This window comes from Pleurodeles waltl, chromosome 2_2 (assembly GCF_031143425.1).
Source record: "Pleurodeles waltl isolate 20211129_DDA chromosome 2_2, aPleWal1.hap1.20221129, whole genome shotgun sequence".
Taxonomy (NCBI): Eukaryota; Metazoa; Chordata; class Amphibia; order Caudata; family Salamandridae; genus Pleurodeles; species Pleurodeles waltl.
The window spans coordinates 398,853,486-398,870,622 of NC_090439.1; the positions used below are offsets into that span (position 1 = coordinate 398,853,486).

At 44.4% G+C, this 17,137-nt stretch overlaps 1 protein-coding gene across 2 annotated transcripts in view; it reads right to left on the reverse strand.

Annotated features, from left to right (window-relative positions):
• Nucleotides 1-17,137, reverse strand: part of CCDC102B (coiled-coil domain containing 102B) — a 561,597-nt gene that overhangs the window by 73,856 nt on the left and 470,604 nt on the right. The gene's annotated exons all lie outside the window — the stretch shown is intronic.

Below are 17,137 nucleotides of genomic sequence, written 5' to 3' on the forward strand. Positions count from 1 at the left end.
AACCTTTCTGTCTTGTGTCTCTGCTTGAGGCAATGCTATGTCTCACAGCACAGTGATCTGAATTGTCCAACCATCATGCCATCTTGGGCATAGTTACATATTTACTTTCGTAATTAGCTCTTAGTGGCACCTTGAATTTAAGTCAGGTTTTTTTAAATACAAAGGTATTTGAAATATAGTCCATGAAATTCAGTTACAAATGTTCATAAATTTTTCCCACAAATGAGTTTTAATGGGTCTGGAAATCCAATCTATATGACGAGGACAAATCCTGTAAAACACTCAGTAGAGGACACTGGAGAGAATAAGCAATCAAGGTGTACGCTTGGACAGGTGAAGAAGGCTTTACATTTGTAGAGTGATCCTTGTGCCAGGAGATCATTAGAATGCTAGACATTATTCATGTGCCTCCAGTGACTACTGATTTTAACCTAACTAACTCAAGAGAGTGGGGTGATTCCAAAGAGTTGGAGTTAGTGGCTTTTGTAGTGCCTAAGTGAAGTGTAATGCACAATCTGGAGTGATTCTTACAAACTGTCTGTTCAGATTTCTGCACCACCAAAAATGATCCAGGAAAACTTAAAGAGATGCTAAAAATGGTGCCTACCACAATTAAAATGTGAATACTTCAAACAAGGCCACTTAATTATGAAAATGCCAGCCTGTAGCCAAATAGTGTGAGGATATTTGGAAATTAATGGAAAAGTCATTAACCCTGAGAAAACACCAACAAGATATTTTAATTTACCAAGTACCAGGGGGCATATTTATGACCAGGTTTGTGTCCCTCTTGCGCCAAGCAACATGATGCAAGAGTGACACGTACCTTAAGTCAGATTTTTGAGGCCACACAAAGCCATTTTGCGTTGCTCTGAGTGGCTTAAGAAATCTGGAGTAAGACAACGCAGCGCAAGTCACTGTGTTACCTTAGTCTGTGTTAGGAAAGTGTTCCATGGCCGTTGTCTGGGTGTTCCCATGCAACTCCCATGGATTTTGACACATCTTCATATTTACAAGATCTTATAAACTTGGGTATGTGCCAAACTCTTACACCTTCAAAGAGGAGGTGTAACGAGGAAGAATATCTCTATTTCAACATGTTTCTTACTCTTTCTATGGGTGCTTCATTCAGCAGCACACCTGCAAAGAGGAATATGCTTCCTAGGATTGTTTTTGTGTAGGAAGGCATACCTTCCTGCACAAAAACAATCCTACATGCAGCACAGACACCCTTGCACCACGATGCAATGGTGCCTGCATTGGCATTAGGCAACCCACTGTGCACCAGCAAAGGGGGAAAGTCAGGAATGCACCTTTTGCCTTAAATATGGTGCATTCCTGCCCTTTCCTGCCAAGCAGGGCAGCACAGCATGGTTACTTGCTGTGCTGCACTGTATGACAATTTGATAAGTACAACCTTAAGTGGCTTACCTGTACTGAAGAACACCTATCAGCCACCACTGTGGAGTCTGCTTTTAGGGGGTGGTTATTTGCTTTCAATACCCTGTCACAAATGATAAATGAGGTGCAGCAGCTGCCATAGATGGAGTTTGATGTTGTTGCAACCCTGCTAGCTCTAGACAAAGATGGACTTTTGGACACATGAGCAAACAAATCTGAAGAGACCTTACTTGTGAGACTTCCATGTAACTTTTTTTTACTATATTTGTGGAAACCTAACTCTGCAGACTCTAATCAGAAGCTCTGACTGCTCCGCACAACTTGGTTTCAAAACTTCAGTTGTGGGGCTTTGCTTACATGAATGTGGAATATAAACTGTGCCAAATAAAACGTCAAAAATCTTGAGAAGAATCTGTCCTTGAAGAGGTCTGATAAAGCAGCAGTCTTTGCTGGAATTGCTAGCGTCAGGTCCCACTGAGAGCTTTTCGTCTCCACAAATAGTGCTTAATTTGTGCTTGTTGTTTCCGGTGCTGAGCACCGGCACCAGTTTCTGCAGAGGCATATAAAAAAATTATCTAAAAGACTCTCTTTATAGCAGATGTATAATCTACTGCACACCTGAACTTATTTAAAATATTTAGGGATATTTAGGGCCAAGGAGCCGTGGGAGGGTTGCTCCATTGACTCAGCAATGGTATTTTTCTCTTTTCATAAATGTTTTGCATGCTAAATTAACATGTATATTGGTAAATTGTGTTTTTTTATTCTCCATCAAAGAACTCCATATCCAGGCTGCCTTCTTTCTTTGCTGTATAAAAAACAAAAATAGATTTGGAGCCTATTCACAAACTGCATTTCGTAGAACATTTAGTAGTACTAGAATAGTATTACTAAATTAATACACAATCATTTTCCGAAACCTTTGATTGTAAATCTACACTTCCAGCTCTCCTATCTGTTCTATGGAGATATCTTCACATATGTTTGTTTACTACGTAGTAAGAAATGTGGAAGGGACTGGGGTAGTGTTGGGAAAAAGGGGCATACTTACTACTCAATAGTGAGGTTTAAGTAGGAGTAAGAAGAGGTTTAGGGAGAGATGGGGATGGGTTTGGCGGGATACGCACCAACCCACAAAAGAGTAATTCCATCGCTATTCACAATCAGCATGTGTTAGAAATGGGTCTCTAGCTGGCAATCTGTTTACACCATGTCCAAGTAGACACCTTCACTATAGTCGGCATAAGGGAGTCACACTCCTAAGATAACTCCTGCTCATGCCCTTGGTAGCTTGGCACGGTCAGGCTAATCTCATAAGCAATATGTTAAGTATTTGTACCCACACACACAGTAATACAGTGAAAACACTAAAAGTGGACACCACACCAGTTTAGAAAAAATAACCAATATTTATCTAAGTAAAACAAGACCAAAACAAAAAAAAAATCAGACATACACAAGCAAAGATATGAATTTTAAAACATTAAATCCCAATTAAAGCACTTCAAAACACAATAGCTCCCATTGGCACTATCACAACATCGTGACGGAGTCATTCCCAACAGTCTCATGCCACTCGCAAGGAAGTGTGGCACCAGTCCCGGAGTCGCACAGACCACAGGTAAAGAACCTTAGAAACGAGGCAGAGTCAAAGACGTGACACGGAGTTAGGGAGGTGAGGCATCGCTGGAGCTGGTGCAGGGTCTGTTCCGTACTGCTTCACAGGAGTGAGGTGTCCGTTCCTTACTGTTACGCAGGGGAGGTGAGGCTTCGGTTCCTCACAATGGTGGCGGAGTTGAGGCTGCTTTGGTGACTAGGCATCAGTTCCTTACTATCCGGCACAGTCAATGAGTCCAGAGGGTCAAGATGCAATGAAGCGAATTATCAGTGTTGCAGTCACACCAGGGGGGCCACAGGTGCTGTGACAGAGGTGGGTATCACGGATGTCGGTGACATGGCACTCGGGACTCACAATGTTGTGGAACTTCAGAGGCGCTACAACGGCATTGGCCCTGCGCTGTGGGTCTCAGTCATCGCACTTCAGCGGGGACCACAGCTTTGGATGCAGGCAGCGGCATGGAGTCTGGCAGCGGCACCAGTTCTGGAGTTGTCTGGAGTCGATGTACCTAGTTCTTCTTACTTTTCTGCAACAGCCCAGGAACTGGCGTAAGCTCCTATTGGCAAGCCAGGGTCCGCAGCAAGAGAACCCAGCTGCTGGCAAGTGAAGTAATTGGTCCCTAAGACTTCTTAACACGAAGCAAGCTCAGTCCAATTCCTTGGAGAAACTTCACAAGCAGGATACACAGCAAAGTCCAGTCTTTGTACTCTCTTAAACAGAAGCAGCAACTGCAGGCCAACCCAGCAAAGCACACACAGCAAAGGAGCAGTATTCCTCCTGATGGCTCTTCAGCTCTTCTCCTTGGCAGAGTCTCCTTGATCGAGAAGTGTTCTAAACATCTGGGGTTGTGGGTTCAATACTAATACCCATTTATGCCTTTGAAGTAGGCAAACTTCAAAGGAAAGTCTTTGTAGTGCACAAGACTCTTACTTTTCTGCACTCGTCCTAGACACACTCTAGGGGCCTGGAGACTGCATTTTGTAAGGACAGGCACAGCCCTATTTAGGTGCAAGTGTCAGCTAGTCCCACCACTCTAGCACAGGAAGACCCATCAGGATATGCAGGGTACACCTCACCTCCCTTTGTGTGACTCTATAGAGTGATTTCACAACCAGCCAAACTGTCATCCTGATCCAGACGTGTATTCCACAGCCAGGCACAGAATGGTTAAGCACGAAAATGCCCAATTCCTCAAAGTGGAATTTTCAAACACACAAGTCAAAATCCACCTTCACCAAAAGATGTGTTTTTAAATCATGACTTCAGAGATTCTAAACTCCAATTCTATATCTGCTCCCAATGGGAAACTGCACTTCAAAGGTATTTAAAAGCAGTCCCCATGTTAACCTTTGGGAGAGATAAGCCTGGCAATGATGAAAAATTAATTTGGCAGTATTTCACTATCGGGACATGTAAAACAGACCAGTACATGTTCTTACTTTTACATACACTGCATCCTGCCCATGGGGCTACCTTGGTCCTTCCTTAGGGGTGCCTTACATGTACTAAAAGGGAAGGTTTGGGCCTAGCAAGTGGATGCACTTGCCAGGGTGACATGGCAATTTAAACCTGTACAAACAGACACGGCAATGGCAGGTGTGAGACATGTTTACAGGGCTACTCATGTGGGTGGCACAATAAGTGCTGCAGGCCATTAGTAGCATTTGTTTTACAGGTCCTGAGGACACATGGTGCACTATACTAGGAACCTACTAGTAAATCAAATATGCCAATCATGGATAACCAATCATAATCACAATTTACACAGGGAGCACTTGCACTTTAGCACTGAACACCAGTAGAAAAGTGCCAGGAGTACAAAACCCAGCAAAAATGAAATCAAGCACACAGTCAAAAATACAGGAGGCAGAGGCAAAAAGACAGGGGAAACCACACCAAGGATGCCGAGCCTAACAGCAGTAAGTCCAGCAGCACACATGGCTAAAAAAATAATGAAGTCAGGGACTTAAAATGAAACCTCATAGGAAATAATATTAACAGGTAATATATATTTTTCCAATTTACATTGGAATTTATTTTTAATTTAATCTTCAACAAAGTTATTTAATTGAATATATTTAAATGTATTGAAGGTGTAATTCAACATTAAGTTAGTAATGCTGTAACATTGTTTATTTTGTTTTACATTTAAAATAATAATTATCTAAAATTAATTTACAGTATTATGTGTCATACAATATTTTTCAAATCGATTAAACAGTTTAATAAACATTTTTTATTTTATCTATACGTTTCCATAGGCAAATCTTCACCTCAAATGTATAGACCTGTTTCCGTAAAGTATAGGAAAATGTAAAAACCTTTATTTATCTAAAACATAGCAAAAAGAAGTTTATTTTAAAGATTGATGTAAATTAATTGTAGACATGTATTTTAAATGTAGAATGAAAGAAAAAAAGAGTGGTACATGAGGAATGGGATAGCAACCGTATTCATTCATCATCCCAAGAAAATCAATGTGTTGAAGGCAAACAGTGTACCATGTGAAGCTCAATAAGTACTCAAACCCATTACCCACAAAATATAACAGCTTCACAGTTCTACCATTGGTAGTGATGAGGACAACAAAAGATCCACAATCATCAGTTTTCAACATCTCTGCACATATACTGGATCATGGTGAGAACAATACAGTTAGCGGAGGTCTGGGTTTCATTATCACCTAGAAACCAGATGTTTCCAGAATGAGGATGGATATATATCAGTTCTTCAGAAAGATCAGGCTACGCAATTTTGGGAGGATAGACCAAAAATTACTAGTATAAACGAGTACTGAGTCCATCTTCCATCTACATTGTACCACACTAAACTTATGCCAGTGGAGATTTTGATATTTGAAAATAAAGAAGCAGGTGAATGAACTAGAGAAACTAAGCAACTGTGTAGCATACAATAGTCTGAATTCTAAGCAAATTACTTTAACTTTGGCACAACAACAAGATCACAATTAGACACAATTTAAGCAGCAGATGAGAGCAGATAAATTGTGCCACAAAATACAGTGAAATACAAAAATATGATATTGAGACAGCTGAATAATAAATCGCATTATAGGAAGCTACCTAAAGACCCCTCATATGAATAACAGAATTTGATCCAGGTGACCAGAGACATAGGGTTAAGCACAGGGTATAATAGTGAAAAAGAAGATTCATTTCTGAATAAACCACATTCCAGCACACCAGTAAAATAAACACTCCCCTGGATACACAATAATATCTTGAACCACCAGGTAGGCTCATTATTTCTGGATGTGACTCTGTCTTAGAACCTAGAAATAAATGTGTTTACTTTTACATTCAACCTCCTGCCCCTATATACAGAGCTTATGTCAGGAAAGTATTGCCATCATATATTGGAGGGTGTTAGAAATGGGGTCTTTGGTTGACAGTCAGGTTACCCCCTGTTTAAGCAAGGACCCTCACTCTAGTCAGGGTAAAAGAGAATCACCCTCAGCTAACCCCTGCTTACCCCCTTGGTAGCTTGGCAGAGCAGTAGGCTTAACCTCAGAGTGCTAGGTGTAAAGTATTTGTACCAACACACACAGTAACTCAATGAAAACACTACAAAATGACACAACACCGGTTTAGAAAAATAGGAAATATTTATCTAAACAAAACAAGACCAAAACGACAAAAATCCGACATACACAAGTCAAGTTATGAATTTTTAAAGATTAAACTCAAAAATAGCGCTTAGAAACAAAAATGCTTCGATGAGATGTTAACACAGCGCCGTGACGGAGTCGTTCCCAACAAGCCGACACCAGCGGCGCCGGACACGGAGTCGTGTAGACCCCCAAGTACAGTACCTTTGGTGAAGAGTGAAAACAAGCCGATGCGCGAAGTCGGGAATCGCGGGGTCTGTGCGAAACGTTGAATCCGTGCACTTCGAGCGGCGTCGGTCACGACGTGGTGCGGTGACTTCCACGGAGTCGCGGACTCCAGCGGGGCTGCTGCGGCGTCGGGCCTGCGAAGAGCGTCACGTTCCAGCAAAGGTTACGCGTCGGGTGCATGCAGGGTTACCGGATTCAGCAGCGGCGTCGGTCCGGAGTCGTCCGAAGTCGATTTCCTTGGATTTCCACCAGCTTTTCTTTCAAGGGCCCAGGGACTGGATAGGGCACCACTTGTCAGAGCAGGAGTCTCTCCAGAGACTCCAGGTGCTGGCAGAGAGAAGTCTTTGCTGTCCCTGAGACTTCAAACAACAGGAGGCAAGCTCTAACTCAAGCCCTTGGAGATTTCTTCACAAGATGGAAGGCACACAAAGTCCAGTCTTTGCCCTCTTACTCTGGCAGAAGCAGCACTGCAGGAAAGCTCCACAAAGCACAGTCACAGGCAGGGCAGCACTCCTTCCTCAGCTATCAGCTCTTCTCCAGGCAGAGGTTCCTCTTGGTTCCAGAAGTGTTTCTAAAGTCTGTAGATTTGGGTGCCCTTCTTATACCCATTTTAGTCTTTGAAGTCACCTTTCTTCAAAGGGGACTCACACCTACTTGTGAAATCCTGCCTTGCCCAGGCAAGGCCTCAGACACACACCAGGGGGTTGGAGCTGGCATTGTCAGAGGCAGGCACAGTCCTTTCAGATGAGAGTGACCATTCCACCCCTCCCTCCTAGCAGAGATGGCTAATCAGGAAATGCAGGTTACACCCCAGCCCCCTTTGTGTCACTGGCTAGTGCGAGGTGAAAAACAACCCAACTGTCAAACTGACCCAGACAGGGAATCCACAAACAAGGCAGAGTCACAGAATGGTTTAAGCAAGAAAATGCTCACTTTCTAAAAGTGGCATTTTCAAACGCACAATCTTAAAATCAACTTTACTAAAAGATGTATTTTTTAATTGTGAGTTCAGGGACCCCAAACTCCACATGTCCATCTAATCTCTAGGGGAATCTACACTTTAATCATATTTAAAGGTAGCCCCCATATTATCCTATGAGAGAGACAGGCCTTGCAACAGTGAAAAACCAAATTGGCAGTATTTCACTGTCAGGACATATAAACCACATTACTATATGTCCTACCTTATCCATACACTGCACCCTGCCCTTGGGGCTACCTACGGCCTACCTTAGGGGTGCCTTACATGTAAGAAAAGGGAAGGTTTAGGCCTGGCAAGTGGGTACACTTGCCAAGTCGAATTTACAGTGTAAAAATACACTTACAGACACTGCAGTGGCAGGTCTGAGACATGATTACAGGGTTACTTGTGTGGGTGGCACAACCAGTGCTGCAGGCCCACTAGTAACATTTGATTAGCAGGCCCTGGGCACCTCTAGTTCACTTTACGAGGGACTTAACAGTAAAACAAATATGCCAATCATGGAGAACCAATTACGTACACATTTTAAACAGGAGCACTTGCACTTTAGCACTGGTTAGCAGTGGTAAAGTGCCCAGAGTAACAAAAACAGTAAAATCAGAGTCCAGCACACATCAACAACCTGGGGAACAGAGGCAAAAAGTTAAGGGAGACCACGCCAAGGTTGAAAAATTTTACAGAGGGACTATTTCATGTTTATATGAAATTAAGGGCATTGCTATGGGTATGTGTTAGCACTAGGCATAGCGAACTGTAGGTACATAAATTTAAGACTGAGATACTTTGTGCCATGAAAACCCAGTCATAGAGAATATGGCCCTCATTCTGACCTTGGCGGGCGGCGGAGGCCGCCCGCCAAAGTCCCGCCGTCAGGTTACCGTTCCGCGGTCGAAAGACCGCGGCGGTAATTCTGACTTTCCCGCTGGGCTGGCGGGCGGTCGCCTTCAGACCGCCCGCCAGCCCAGCGGGAAAGAGGCTTCCACGATGAAGCCGGCTCGGAATCGAGCCGGCGGAGTGGAAGCTGTGCGACGGGTGCAGTTGCACCCGTCTCGTATTTCACTGTCTGCACAGCAGACAGTGAAATACATGTAGGGGCCCTCTTACGGGGGCCCCTGCAATGCCCATGCCAGTGGCATGGGCACTGCAGGGGCCCCCAGGGGCCCCGCGACCCCCCTACCGCCATCCGGATCCCGGCGGTCGGACCGCCGGGATCTGGATGGCGGTAGGGGGGGTCGGAATCCCCGCGGCGGTGCAGCAAGCTGCGCCGCCGTGGAGGATTCAATGGGGCGGCGGTACACTGGCGGGAGCCCGCCAGTGGTGCCGGTCCGACCGCGGCTTTACCGCCGCGGTCGGAATCCCCATTGGAGCACCGCCGGCCTGTCGGCGGTGCTCCCACGGTCCTCCGCCCTGGCGGTCTTTGACCGCCAGGGTCAGAATGAGGGCCTATGTGTCAATGCAGCAGGTATATTGTTAATTTGTTATGATCTGGCTAGTTGATATTAGTGTCTTCTGGAGTTTATTTGCTGGTGGTACTGCCTGAAAGAATCCTTTTTGACACCCAAATAAAGAAACAATAAAAACAAATGTAAATTAATGGCCAGCACGTTCAACTCCCTGAGCAATTCTATACAAAAGATTGTAAAAAGGTACTGGGTCCAATTATAGGATTTAAGCAAGAGAGGATTTAAGCAATAATCCTCTCTTTTGTGTCTTAAATCTCATTAACATGTGGGAGACTACATAGTAAATGCAGATAAAAATTCTTAGAATCCTCAGATCATAACTGTTACAACTGGTATCCTTGGTGTGGTCTTCCCTCAACCATTTTGCCTTTAACTCTCCATGTATTAAAGTAATCCTTTGTGCCCTGATCATCCCCAATTTTGACTGATGCTGGTGGTTACTTACTCTGAGAGTGCCCTGGGCTCTGCTAGCCAGACTCAGGCAATGCTCTGTCTTCTAAAGGTAGATGGTAACTTGTATAATTCTGATTGACTGGATGAAGGACAGCAGACTGAAGCTGAACTCAGACAAAACTGAGGTCCTCATTCTCGACCCACCCCATCAGCCTGGGACGACTCTTGGTGGCCCACATCGCTAGGCACAGCCCCGGAACCCACAGACCACGCTCGCAACCTGGGGGTCATCCTCGACTCCACCCTCTCCATGACCAGGCAAGTCAACGCTGTCTCCGTGTCCTGCTTCAACACCCTGCGGATGCTCCGCAGGATCTTCAAATGGATTCCCCCTGACACGAGGAAAACCGTCACCCAGGCCCTCATCACCAGCAGACTCAACTACGGGAACGCTCTCTACTCAGGAACAACAACCAAGATCCTGAGACGACTACAACAAATCCAGAACACCCCGGCACGACTAATCCTCGACGTCCCCCAACACAGCCACATCACACCCCACCTAAGGGGCCTGCACTGGCTCCCCGTCGACAAGAGGATCACCTTCAAACTCTTTACCCACGCACACAAAGCACTACACAACACCGGACCTACATACCTCAACAACCGACTCAGCTTCCACACCCCCACCTGAAGCCTCTGCTCAGCCAACCCTGCCCTCGCAATTCCTCGTATCCGGAAAACCACCACCGGTGGCAGATCCTTCTCCTACCATGCGGACAAGACCTGGAGCATTCTCCCTACCAACCTACGACAGACGCAGGACCTGCTGGCCATCAGAAGACTTCTCAAGACCTGGCTCTTCGATCAGTACCCCCCCTAACGCCTTGAGACCCTCACGGGTATGTAGCCCGCTTTAGAAATGCAGTGATTGATTGATTGATTGATTGGCAAAGTCAGCCTACCTGTAAGTACCTAGTATATGATAGAGCATGTAATTTTAAAGACAACAGTGAACTTAATGCACGTAAGTGTGTACTGCTGTGGTGTCTGGTCTCATTTTAAAGCCTGGCCTGCCTTACAGGTGGGTTTTAAAATAAAACTGTACTCAAATTTGACTTTAGAATTAAAAGTACTGAAAATATCCAAAACTATGCCCCAAGGGTAGTGTGCATTATTATAAAAAGCAGAGCCAATATAAAATATAATAGGAAAACAGCCAGCATTGTTTTCTCTGTTGTAGTCTTGCTAGCCCCATACGCTAACATGAGAAGGCTTTATTAACTTTTGATTTTGACTTAAATATACACCTGGATGATAATTCTTGCACACAAGACTTAATGGCGACTCAACTTACCCAGCTCGTCACACTTACTCCACATGCATAGGGACACGTATTGGACCTTATTTTTACTAATATGTCCATAATAATGGTTAAGACTCCACCACCTTTTTATGGTCAGGCCATTTTTTCTCAATTACCAGCTTAGATATTTCATATCCCACTGTTCACCTCACAAAACTTTCCAGACATTGGACTAAGCTGGACATTTCTCACTGGAAAGGCGCTCTATATGATACAGTCCCAAATTTGGCCAAATTTGGCTGGGGATGTTGGCTCTGCCTACCAGGCCTTTGAGGACTGGAATGAAACGATTCTGCAGGCACTTATTCCTAGAAAAGCCCGAAGTTCTCCAGAATGAGAGCCAGCTCCAAATGGTTTTCCGTAAAAATCAGGGAGCTTAAACAGAAATGTAAATGACTCAAAAGAAAATAGAGACTCCAATATGATGATGACATAAACTGTGAATACAAAAAGGAAAATATGCAAGCATGCAATCCATAAAGCCAGACTGAAGGACTATGCTGAAAAGATTAATCAGTCCCTGCAATCTTCTAAGGAGATTTATGTAATTGTTAACTCCTTTTTGAAGACTAAAATGTCAGGAGTGAGTCACTCTGCTACTAAGGAGCACTGTGAGCAGTTTTTCTCAGGAAAGCAAGACTCCCTGGCAGGAGATCTGGATCCACTTTCCAGCAGCAAAGAACTCAGGCCAGCTAAAAAGGCCTCAATGGTACTTTCAAACTTCCCCCCTGTGAATAATAACAATATCAGGGCAGCAGCAAATACAGTTAATCTGGTTCTCCGCTGGATCCTGCTCCTATAGATGTACTATTAAAGGGAGGTGATATTATCATTTCTGCTTTGACAACCATCTTTAACACCTTCCTCAAAACTGAACTAGTACCTGGTCCATGGAAACATGGGGTCATTAGTCCACTGATGAAAAAGTCCACTGTGGACCTGGATAAGATTGAGAACTACAGATCAATATCATTGCTCCCAGTCATCAGTAAGATCATAGGAAAAGTTGTAAATGGCTATCTAACTGAGTTCCAGGAGACGCACAACCTCCTGCACCAGACGCAAATGGGCATTCAGCCTGGCAACAGTATTGAGATAGCCCTTTTATCTGTTTTGAAATATCTTTAACAAAAATAGACCAGGGAGGGACAGCTATGCTCATACGGTGGACTTGAGCGCAGCTTTGGCACTGTCTCCCATGTTACCCTCCAACATAGATTGGAGGCAGTAGGTATTACTGGAAGGGCACTGAGGTGGCTGTCCTCATTTTCAGACAATAGAAGCTTCTAGGTCAGGGAACGGCCTTGTTGTCGTCATCAGCTTAACATCAGAGACTTTGTCTATCTGCTTGGAGAAGGTGAGCAACTAGATGACAGCTGGCTGCCTAAAATTAAATGGCAAAATAACCAAAGATATGATTAGAGAGAATAATCGATCACTGTGGGACCCCATCCTCTGGTCTACATGTCTGGGCAACCGCCCCAGCCCCAAATCAGAAGTAAAGAGCCTGGCAGTATTAATTGACAAAGACCTTACCGTGGCCGCCTACCAAAAACACAGTCTGCACGTTTGGCTCTGGCAAACCTTCATTGACTGTTAATGAGTAAAAGAATCAAATTGAAAGCTCTATGCATTGCACATAAGGTAAATAGGCAGAAGGCCCACACATCCTAAGTCATCTTGTTAAGCCATGCAAAAATGTGAGAGAGTTAAGATCCATCAATTGCCCTTACCTGCCCACTCCTAGAATTAAGAGAGCGAGAGGAGGAGGCCGATACCTTGGCTCTCTAGTTTCCAAGCTCTGGAACGCACTGCCCAGTCATCTCAGATCCAACAGTAACCTGTTAAGTATCAGTAAGCAACTGAAAATGTTCCTCTTAACTTAAAGCAGTGCAGCTATTCTCATGATTTCTGTCAGCACTGGGAAGCATGTTTCTGTGCAGTAATGTGCTCTGTAAGACTCTGTAACATAACATAACATTGGAGCTAGCTTTTTATTATCATTCAAAGTATCAAAATAATGGTTACAATAAATCCAACAACTTTCCAAGGTTGGATTTAATATAACAATTACAGGAAAGTAGTTTTAAAACTTACAATCCTGAAGATACCTAAAGCAGCCCTGTAGCAGCCTCTTCTGATTGTGTATGCAAGGATGCTTACACAAGGATGGTACTCCAGTTTAGTTCACACTGTGGAATCTATAGAATGTAAACTCACAAAGTGTCCATGCCACAGGCAGTTAATATTACATTTCAACTTAAGTCACCAGTGACAAATCATCCGCCCTGGTGACAAACATTGTTTACATGGCTCTTCTGTTAATTCTTCTGCTCACAATGTGGAATATGATAATTTTTGACACTGGGTTTGGGTTCTATTTAGCCATCTACAACAGTTCTTATGGGCCCTATTCTATTTATTACTTAAACTGACAGTCAAATGGCTTTCGCCCTGATGAGATCTTCCGAAGAATGACACACGCTTAGGAAGATTTGCACAAAGTCTGATTAGCTTCAACATTTGTAGGGAAACACCCCTTATGATTGCTTTTGGCAAGGAAGGAGTCGGTTCCTGTACAAAAAACAATCTTTCCCACAATGAGATGGCACAAGGCAGCAATTTGTGTTCCACTGCAAAGAGAGGACAGAAAGGTGCCATATCTTGTAGATACAGTGCATTTATCCCCTTTCCTGGTGGTGCATGGCAGCACAGCATGGCAGTTGCTGAGCTGTTCTGTGCTATGGGCCCCATAAATGAGGCCCTAGGTGCGAGATCACAAAACATGCCCCATGGGCAGATGACATGCAACTGTACAACTGCATAATGGTATGTAAAATAACTCCCATCTCACATGTGTGAAGTGTAATGCTACACACAGGCATCACTTACCATGCTTCTGAGGCAGCAACCTTGGCTGGAAGGTACTCCCCCATACACAAATTCTATTCTGAAAGCAAAGGAGGACACCTACAATCCCTTACGTAAGTGTGAATGTGTATTTTCGAGCTAACTTGTGTGTACGTCTAGTTGCATGGGTACCAAATCTGCAGGAGGCCCTAAGTATTGTGTACCCCTTCCCCTTCTTAGAGACAAAGCACAGTGAAGGAAGTCATGTAGCTGGACTGCAAATGACCACCAATAAATTTGCAGGATACATGTGCTGTGTGCACAAACTGGGCCCAATGCTGTCACACATGTACACAGTGTTTCCTAACAGTGACATGCAACCATGGATTGGGAAATGGTAGTTGTGTTTCATGTCACCCAGTTGGGATATGTGAGTGCATACTGTGTGGATGGCATCATGTCAACTTTCATGGACTAGGTAGGACAATCAAAGGTATGGGCAAATGTAATGTATGACAACACCAACATCTGGGGATGAGCTTGAACCTAAACATGTGTCTCTGTCAGCCATGTCTGCATTTCATCAACAACCTAGGCTGGACTGACCACAAAAAATCCACATTCACATTATGTCTCACCACACATGTATTCTGAACACAAAATATTGGATGGAATTGAGCAATGGGAATCAGCCACCATCTAAACCTGCTGCAGAAATATCACAGTCAGGAAGTTGAATTGTATTGTATGATGTATCTGCCCAAACATACCATATAATGAGTGAACAGGCCCCTGCAAACTGCGGTACACGGTCATGACCCACATATCATGTGGTCATATTTGGGAGACGTGCATGATAAACCCAATACACATACACATGGGCAAGATGTATGTATGCAAATACAGTAATCTAAAATAATGACATTGTTGTTTTTTTTTTTACATTTCAGCTGACCAAGGATATGGGATCCAACAGTGGATCATGACATCATTTGCAAACCCACAAACTGAGGAAGAAAAGGCTTACTACCAGATGCACAGTCATACCAGAAACATTGTTGAGTGGACATTCGGTCTACTCAAGGGCCGGTTTGACTGGGTGTTTCAGGTGGGAGACTCCTGTATTCTCCCTCCTTGGTCTGGAAGATTTTATAGGCTTGTGCAATACTGCACAATATTTATTCTAGAACAAATGTCCACTGGGACAAAGAACACAATGCACCACGGGAAGGGGAGGAGGATAAGCCACCACATCGACCAGATCTCCAGAACACTGCTGCAGGTGTACGGAGATGTGCACACATCTTGCAGAATTTCTTCACCTAGGCACATGTGACTGAAGGCATGACTGCCAAACGTAAACAAATGAGTCATTCTAACATATGTCTTTGAGTGTCTGTCAAAGACCCACTTAAAAAATAGCACACCTACATTCAGGAAACCATGAGTAGGTCACAACTGTTGTCAATCAAGTGTGAACACTGTCATCATCCTCCAAGTACCAGACACAATGCACTGATCTCTGAAAACTGTGGTGTTTAATGTATGCATTGCCTGCTCAACAAACATGTTGAGCTGAAAATACTCATATCTGATAATTAATTATCAGTACAAAAGGAAGATTGATAGATACAAATCACCATTTGATGCATTAGGGCTAAACTACATGTCAAGGTATTTAAACAGTAGACTACACTGCTACAGTGAATCAGTGTGAGATATGTGTCAACTCATTGAGTAAAAGCATAATGACACTGGAGACAACTCACAATAACCACATCTTTTGCATTCACATGCCTGACAAATGGTAAGTGTATCCCAGATGACAGTACACATGTATGTGTAGGATAGTGTTCAACAAATATGTGATCATTTTGCATGGATGACAAAGAATGGCAAAGCATGTCACATACTGTTGTCAATATGTCTGAGTACATCAGTACACAGAATAACTTCTAAATGTATGTGGGACCATTAGCTCTAATGACCATTCCCCCAATCAACCCCTAATCACTATGCACCTGACAAAGGATATAGGGGGTCATTACAACATTGGCGGTAAAAGCCGCTTACCGCAGTGCAGAAGACCGCCAATACACCGCCTTGGCCGTGGAATTCCGCCACAGCTATTATGACCCACATCTCGGAATCCGCCGAAATTCAGACACCCACACAAGTCCGCCACACCAAAGGTCAGTGATAAACTGGCGAAAACAAAACCTCCACCGTCACGCCAACAGAAACACACCCATGCTATTATGACCCACGAATCCACGCGGCGGTATTTCAACCACGGTATTCCATTGGCGTACACACCGCCGCGCTCAAAATACACACACATCTCCAAAACACCGCCACATTGGACAATTCGAATTACACACACCTGATACACATACAAACACCACTCCCACACACTCATTACACTATAAAACACACACCCACATCAACCACAAACCCCTACGACCAAAAATTATAGATGAGGGTGAGAGAGATAGCACAGCATAGACAACCCCACGACACAGAGGCGCACAACACCATCACCCACACAACATCCACGCACGAAGCACCACACACCACTACACATCACCACACTCATCACCACATACACCACCTCACACATCACCTACACCACCCCATGGCACGGTAAAGCACCCCAGGTTTTCGGAGGTGGAGCTCAAGGTCATGGTGGAGGAAATCATACAGGTAGAGCCCCAGCTATTTGGATCCCAGGTGCAGCACACCTCCATTACAAGGAAGATGGAGCTATGGCAAAGAATAGTCGACAGGGTCAACGCAGTGGGACAGCACCCAAGAAATCGGGAGGACATCAGGAAGAGGCGGAACGACCTACGGGGGAAGGTGCGTTCCATGGTCTCCAGGCACAACATCGCGGTTCAGCGGACTGGCGGCGGACCCCCACCTCCTCCCCCACAACTAACCACATGGGAGGAGCAGGTCTTGACCATTATGCATCCAGAGGGCCTCGGAGGAGACGGTGGAGGAATGGACACTGGTAAGTCAAATCTTAACTATCATATCCCCCACCCTACCTGCATGCTATCACACACCCCCACCCTCACCCCCTCCCCTATCACTCCAACTCCTCACTAATGTACTAATAACACAAACCACCCATCCCAACACCAAGCCCTGCATGACACAACAAAGCATGGACACCCATCACTAAAGCATGGCCACTGCACATACC